The 6,032-nt window shown below is 40.8% G+C and overlaps 1 long non-coding RNA gene across 1 annotated transcript; it reads left to right on the forward strand.

Moving 5' to 3' along the window:
• Positions 1 to 2,797: 2,797 nt before the first annotated feature.
• LOC143842601 (uncharacterized) lies at positions 2,798 to 5,809 on the forward strand. The gene is made up of 2 exons (XR_013233211.1): positions 2,798 to 2,840; positions 5,622 to 5,809. It is a non-coding gene; the product is annotated as an uncharacterized LOC143842601 (long non-coding RNA).
• Positions 5,810 to 6,032: the final 223 nt, after the last annotated feature.

The raw sequence follows: 6,032 nt of genomic DNA on the forward strand, positions 1-6,032 counted from the left end.
CTGACAAGTTAGGCAGTTGAGAAGTTAGGACAACCTGCTCCCCACCCCCATTTTGGCTTTTCAATCACTGTGATGTGGTGTCAGCCACCAATCACCTTTCAGTGCCATATTCTCACATCCGAGTGACTCCAACTCCCCCATACATAGAAAATATTTTTACGAAAAAAATCAAGATCTGCATAGCAACACAGAGCTGTGACAACATATAATGATTTATCCAAGCATTATTTTTGTGTCTCCCCCCTCCCTCCTTTGTATGGGAGCTTGATTTACGAGCAGCACAACAAGGCAAAGGAGAAAGCAGCCATTTTTCCTTGGCCCTACAATGTGGCTCTGAATGGAGCAGCACAGTGGGGTGAAGGAAAAAGTGGCAGGAAAGATAACAGGGAATGGTGTAAGCATTGCAGGTGTGAACAGTCCAGAGGGGTAAGGAGAAAAGTGGCAGGTCACCCCATTGCATTTCCTCAGCTCTGCAGTGGGGCTCTGAATGGAGCAGAGGTGAGGCAACCTGCCTCTCTGACCCAGCTCCCTCCCACATGGTCAGGCTACAGTTTCTAAAAAAAAAAAACACCTCTCCACCTAAGCATGATTCAAGCAATGCATTCAAGAAATGGACTGGGTGTAACTTTACTACACTGGATTTTCATAGCAATGCAGTTCCAGCCTTTTATTTTTTTAAAAAAATATACACAAGACAAGATTGACTCTGCAATGCAGCTCCAGGTAGCCGGCTCCCTTGCCGACCCTGTAGAAGCAGGCTTTGAAAAAAGTCCCTTGAAAAAAAAGATGGAAGGAGGAGGACAGAAGTGACTCTCAGGGGTGGGTGGGAAGTTGGGAGGATGGGGAAAGGGACAGCCCAAGTTTTCCCTTCCTGATGTCCCTGTTGCGACTTGCTGCTCATTGTTTCCCATGATAAGAAAGGGACTGTGGATTTATCTGCATTCCCTTTTCGTGGGACAATGAGCAGGCTGAGTCATGCCAGCCCCAGGAAAGCCATGGAAGGAGGCAAGATCATCAGGAAGCATGAATAAAACCCGCAAACAAAGAGAGGGTGAGACAAATACAATGACTCATGCAGAAATGGGTTGGATGGTAAAAAAGAAAGAAGGGGAAATTAAATGACTGTTGTAGTCTTTGACATGTCTGTCCCCAACTTTATTTACACTTATAGAAGATTAAATATTTTAAAACATAGTTTTTCATTTGTTTTTAGTGTTTTTCTTCTTTCACATGTTGCTAGAAAACAGGAAAAAATCTTAGGAAAAAAGTATAAGAAGTGAAGTGAGGAATATACAAAGAATGTCATGTAAAATATTGCTTTACTGTTTTACTGGTCAAGAGCTTGTAAGGTCCTGCTTTTCACAAAACCCATCTACTACACTCCAATTCATTCTGGTTGCTATAAAATGACATCCTTTTCTGCGTTTTCGTAGTTCTCCCTTTTTATTTGATCCCTTGTAGACCTCTATCCCCTTATTCATGGACTGACGATGATAGAAAACACCAGCATTATAAATCTTTAGGCATATGGTTTTCAGATTCAATATGCTTGATGAGGCAAAGTTTCAGGGCATAATTTCTATTTTTGGTCTCCCAGACTGAGTTTTCCAGGCCACTGACATATGTTAGAATGAGCAACAATGCACGAACCATTTTCTCCTGTTAAATCAGCAAGTTTTTGTTTAACCCCAATTTCTTCCAGATCCATCAGGATCAAACTCACTTAGAAGAATGTAAACAGCTGACTTCTGAAATTAAACTACTGTATTCCATGTCATTATATCATTTCTGTTTTTAGCCTCTGATGGTCTTTCTATGCTCTGGAATGTCCTTTGTGCTCCTGAACTACCACAAAATCAGGATTCCATTCCTGTATCCTCCTTGCCTCATTCTAATGCTTCTGTCCCCAGATCTAGAATCCTGATCTTAGTACTGGACTGTATTTAAATGAGAGAAGACAACGTGAGTTATTTAGGCAGGCAGCAGTAAGCAGAGAGTTCTGATTCAGATTACAAAACAACAAAACTGCACATTATCTTCATGTTCTTGTTCTAGGTCCATTTTTCTTTACATTTTCAAGTGCTGCTCCGATTTAACCTTTCTTTTCGCCACTTCTTCATTGCATACTTAAAAAAAAAAGAAAATTATAAAGAGCTGGAAAACTGGACTGAGGATGGAGGTAAGTGGGTGATGTTACAAGCTCCAGTCAATCATTGATATGCACAGCAAATTTTTGCTGTAGACTAGCCAAACTTCTCACTCTTTCCAAGGGTAAACATGCCTCCTCCCCTTACCCATGGCAGCTGTAGGGTAAACACTCCATTCTGTTTATCAGGAAAACCAAATATAATACTTGTATCATCTACCATCAGCCACTTGAGAACATGAGCCTAGCTTAACCAAATGCTTGAAAAATCACTCATGCACCAGCCCGAGTGGATGAAGTGATGGAATTAATCAAGGAAACGTAAGCCTTTGGAAAGCAATCTTCCAACCACAATCCAAACAGCTTTTTGAGGAATTCAATCCTGCCGAATGCGAGTCTGAATAATGTAAACCAGCATAATCTTCCTGCCGTACAGAAACACTGACGGTTCACACCTCTTTAAAAAAAATCAATTCACAAATGATTATGTTTTGCCACCATTAAGCAAATTAGACATGCGGTTGAAGACAATGGAAGATGCTGCTCTGTCTGCTGGCATTGTTCAAAACACACTGGAGTCCTATTCAGTGTCACTAAACAATTTTATAAATAGAGAATTTATGTTGTTCCTTTGTTTTGTTTTGCTTTCCTAACAGGTTTTCTTAGAAGAGCCTCGAGGTTGACAATATATCAAGTGAGTTTCATGTTTAACACATTTATTGTCTGGTTTTATTTCTCTATATGATGGTGCCTCTGAAATTATAATACATCCGAAGCAAAAATTCAGCAAATGTTTTACAGGGCACACTGCATTTGAAAATCTTGTGGGATGAAGCCACTGCAAAACAACTTAAGGTGTGCAGATATACAACTGTGTCATCACAAAGTGAGCACATGTGCTTTCCCAGACATATTGCATAAACATGATTTTTTTTTAATTGTGCCAGCATTTGGTCAAAATGGTAACCATTCAGGATACATAAGAAACATAGTTAAACTAATTTATGCCAATAAAGGTATTGTGTGTGTGTATACATAGTTAAACTTGCACTGCATTTTGGGGCTGTTGATCTGTTGCCATATATACACCTTCAATACTATTGGTTGTATCTTGTAAAAAATTTCATGGGCACAAGGACAGGATTGGTGTTTGATGATTCACTACTCCCATGGCAGCCCGAACCAATTCCTGAAATGCTCCTCCTGTGGAACAAGGAACCTTGGAATAGTTTAGGGGAGAAGAGCTTAAGGAGGATCCAGAAGTCTCCTGTGGGGAGAGGAAGGACCAGGAAAAAAGTACTCCACTATTAAAAGTCTCTGAGAGCCAGTTTGGTGTAGTGGTTAGGAGTGCGGACTTCTAATCTGGCATGCCGGGTTCGATTCTGCGCTCCCCCACATGCAACCAGCTGGGTGACCTTGGGCTCGCCACGGCACTGCTAAAACTGTTCTGACCGGGCCGTGATATTAGGGCTCTCTCAGCCTCACCCACCCCACAGGGTGTCTGTTGTGGGGAGAGGAATGGGAAAGCGACTGTAAGCCGCTTTGAGCCTCCTTCGGGTAGGGAAAAGCGGCATATAAAAACCAACTCCTCCTCCTCCTCCTCCTCCTCCTCCTCCTTCTTCTTTTTGTGTTTTTACGTAAAGAATGGCAATAGAAAGAAAATTATAGGATCCCATGACAAAATCTTCAAGAGAATACTTGTTGAAGGACTCTCTGTCATCGATGGTGGGTTGCTAAATGGGTATGAATCATTCACACATTCGTATTGAGACAAATCAGATGCAAGAAACATCCCCTTTGGTTAACAAGAGCTGTGTAAAGCCATCAAACACTCTCCTCAAAAGTGGACAAGGTGCCTCCAGTTCCAGTTCTATATCAACTGTGGCAGGTCATGGCAGAGCATCAAGACCTTACTTGCAAAACAGCTCTCAAATGCCTCACAGCTAATTTCCAATTGACTAATATTTTGGTGCCCTTCCTCGAAAGCAGTAAGAGACTGAATTGCCTTAAATAATTAAGCTGGGCATGATCTAGCAGCCATAAGGGAGATTGCATAAGACTCTCAATTAGCAACCTTCACCTCCATCTCATAGGCTTTCATAAGCACCCTATTAGATGTTCTTGAAACCTTGTCACAAATCTTCCTCCACACATGCTCTAGCCATCTCAGCTTCCAGTTTGGCTTTGCACAGCTCTATATTATGCCAAGGAGCTCATTTGAGGTGGGGGCAGAGAGGGAATCGGGGAGCAATCTTGTTGACAGCAGCCAGCATTCAGCTGTGCCAGTCACTGACCAGATGATCTGGTGAGTTGCCAAAAGGCATCTGGTCCCACAGAGCATTCAAGAGGGTATCACTAAAAAAGGTGAACCAATATGGCCTATTTCATTTCATTTTTGTTATATATGTTATTTTTTTACATTTGATTTTAGTTGGCCTTATTTTTGTTGCTTTCATTGATGATGGTTTTGTTTCTGTTATATTTATACCATTTATACACGTGATGCATATATTTTACAAATGCAGGAGATGAGGAGACAGAAAAGGAAGACTTGTCAGTTTCTCACAAGAGAGGAGCAAAGTTAAAATGGGGATATTTAAATTAAACTAGAATGCGAGCAGAATTCAGTCTCTTTTTTTTACTGAAAACAACTGAATAAACTTGTTGAGTGGTTGAAAGGAATGTGCCAAAACCACAAATCTCCTTCTGCTTTGAATTAGTCAACTCAGATCATTTCATACCACAGTGTGATAGCTAACATGGCCACCTTTCCCTTTGGCTTTCTCCTGTGCCAGAATGCGGCATGATATTCAGAAATTAAGCAAATATCAGTCTTCTGGTTATTCAGCCTCCATGTCAGAAAATTTCATCAGCTAAATTATTTTGTGTTAAATTGATACTTGAAAGTATAGGGACATAACAAGTTAAAATATTGGCAGTTCTAATGGAATATAATAAACTGAACTAATTAGGTGAAGTTAATAATCCCCCCTCCCAATAAGCATGGAAAACAAACATGTATGTGCCTGACCTGGTTGGCCCAGGCTACCCCAAGCTTGTTATATCACAGAATCCAAGCAGAGTGATTGATGTTAGCCATTCAGCCGAGCGATCCTATAGAACAACATGATTTATGATATTGCACCATTTCATTTAGTTTTGTAATGTTCTGGCTAGTGTCAACTTTGATGTTATCTAACCACGTGTTGTTGGCCTGGTTTCCTTTTATTTGGATACGAGACCATAGGGAATATCGGGGTAGCTATGTAGGGGCATGCAATGGCAAGCTCCCTCTGAATCTCTCTTACCTTGAAAACCCATTGTGTTGGCTGTGACTTAGACAGTACTTTCTACCACCCTTTTACCATCAATGGAAAATATTCTTGTTATTATTGGTTGAACATAAAGTACTACAAGAAGAATTATATGCATGGAATCAGTCTTTGACCTTTTCCCACTGTTGTTCGGTCCCCAGTGACTCCTAAAGGCTCACTGCTTTGGATTTGGAGATTGCCATGAACATGCTATGTCACTGGGTGGAATGGAGGAGTTCACCGAAGTCATGCTTCTATTTGAAGAACAAATATTTTGTATCGAGTTATGAGCCCAAGAGGACAATATTGATGTTGTAAAATTACTTTGAATAAACTTGCTCAAGATGGACTTTACAGAAGGAAAGCAACATTCCCTAAGTTAAAATAAAATGTTCTGTTAATTGTACTCAAAGGTTTTGTGATCGGGCAGCCAGTACACATTCCCATTTGTGTTTGTTGGCATTTGGGTTTTAATGGGGGAAAGGGGGGCGTGTGATGAAGCAGCCCTCTTCTGATCTGCTGGGCATCTGTGCTCTTTGTTTTTAGGCCTTAGTATTCACACACAATCACTC

Source organism: Paroedura picta, chromosome 8, assembly GCF_049243985.1.
Source record: "Paroedura picta isolate Pp20150507F chromosome 8, Ppicta_v3.0, whole genome shotgun sequence".
In the NCBI taxonomy this organism is placed as follows: Eukaryota; Metazoa; Chordata; class Lepidosauria; order Squamata; family Gekkonidae; genus Paroedura; species Paroedura picta.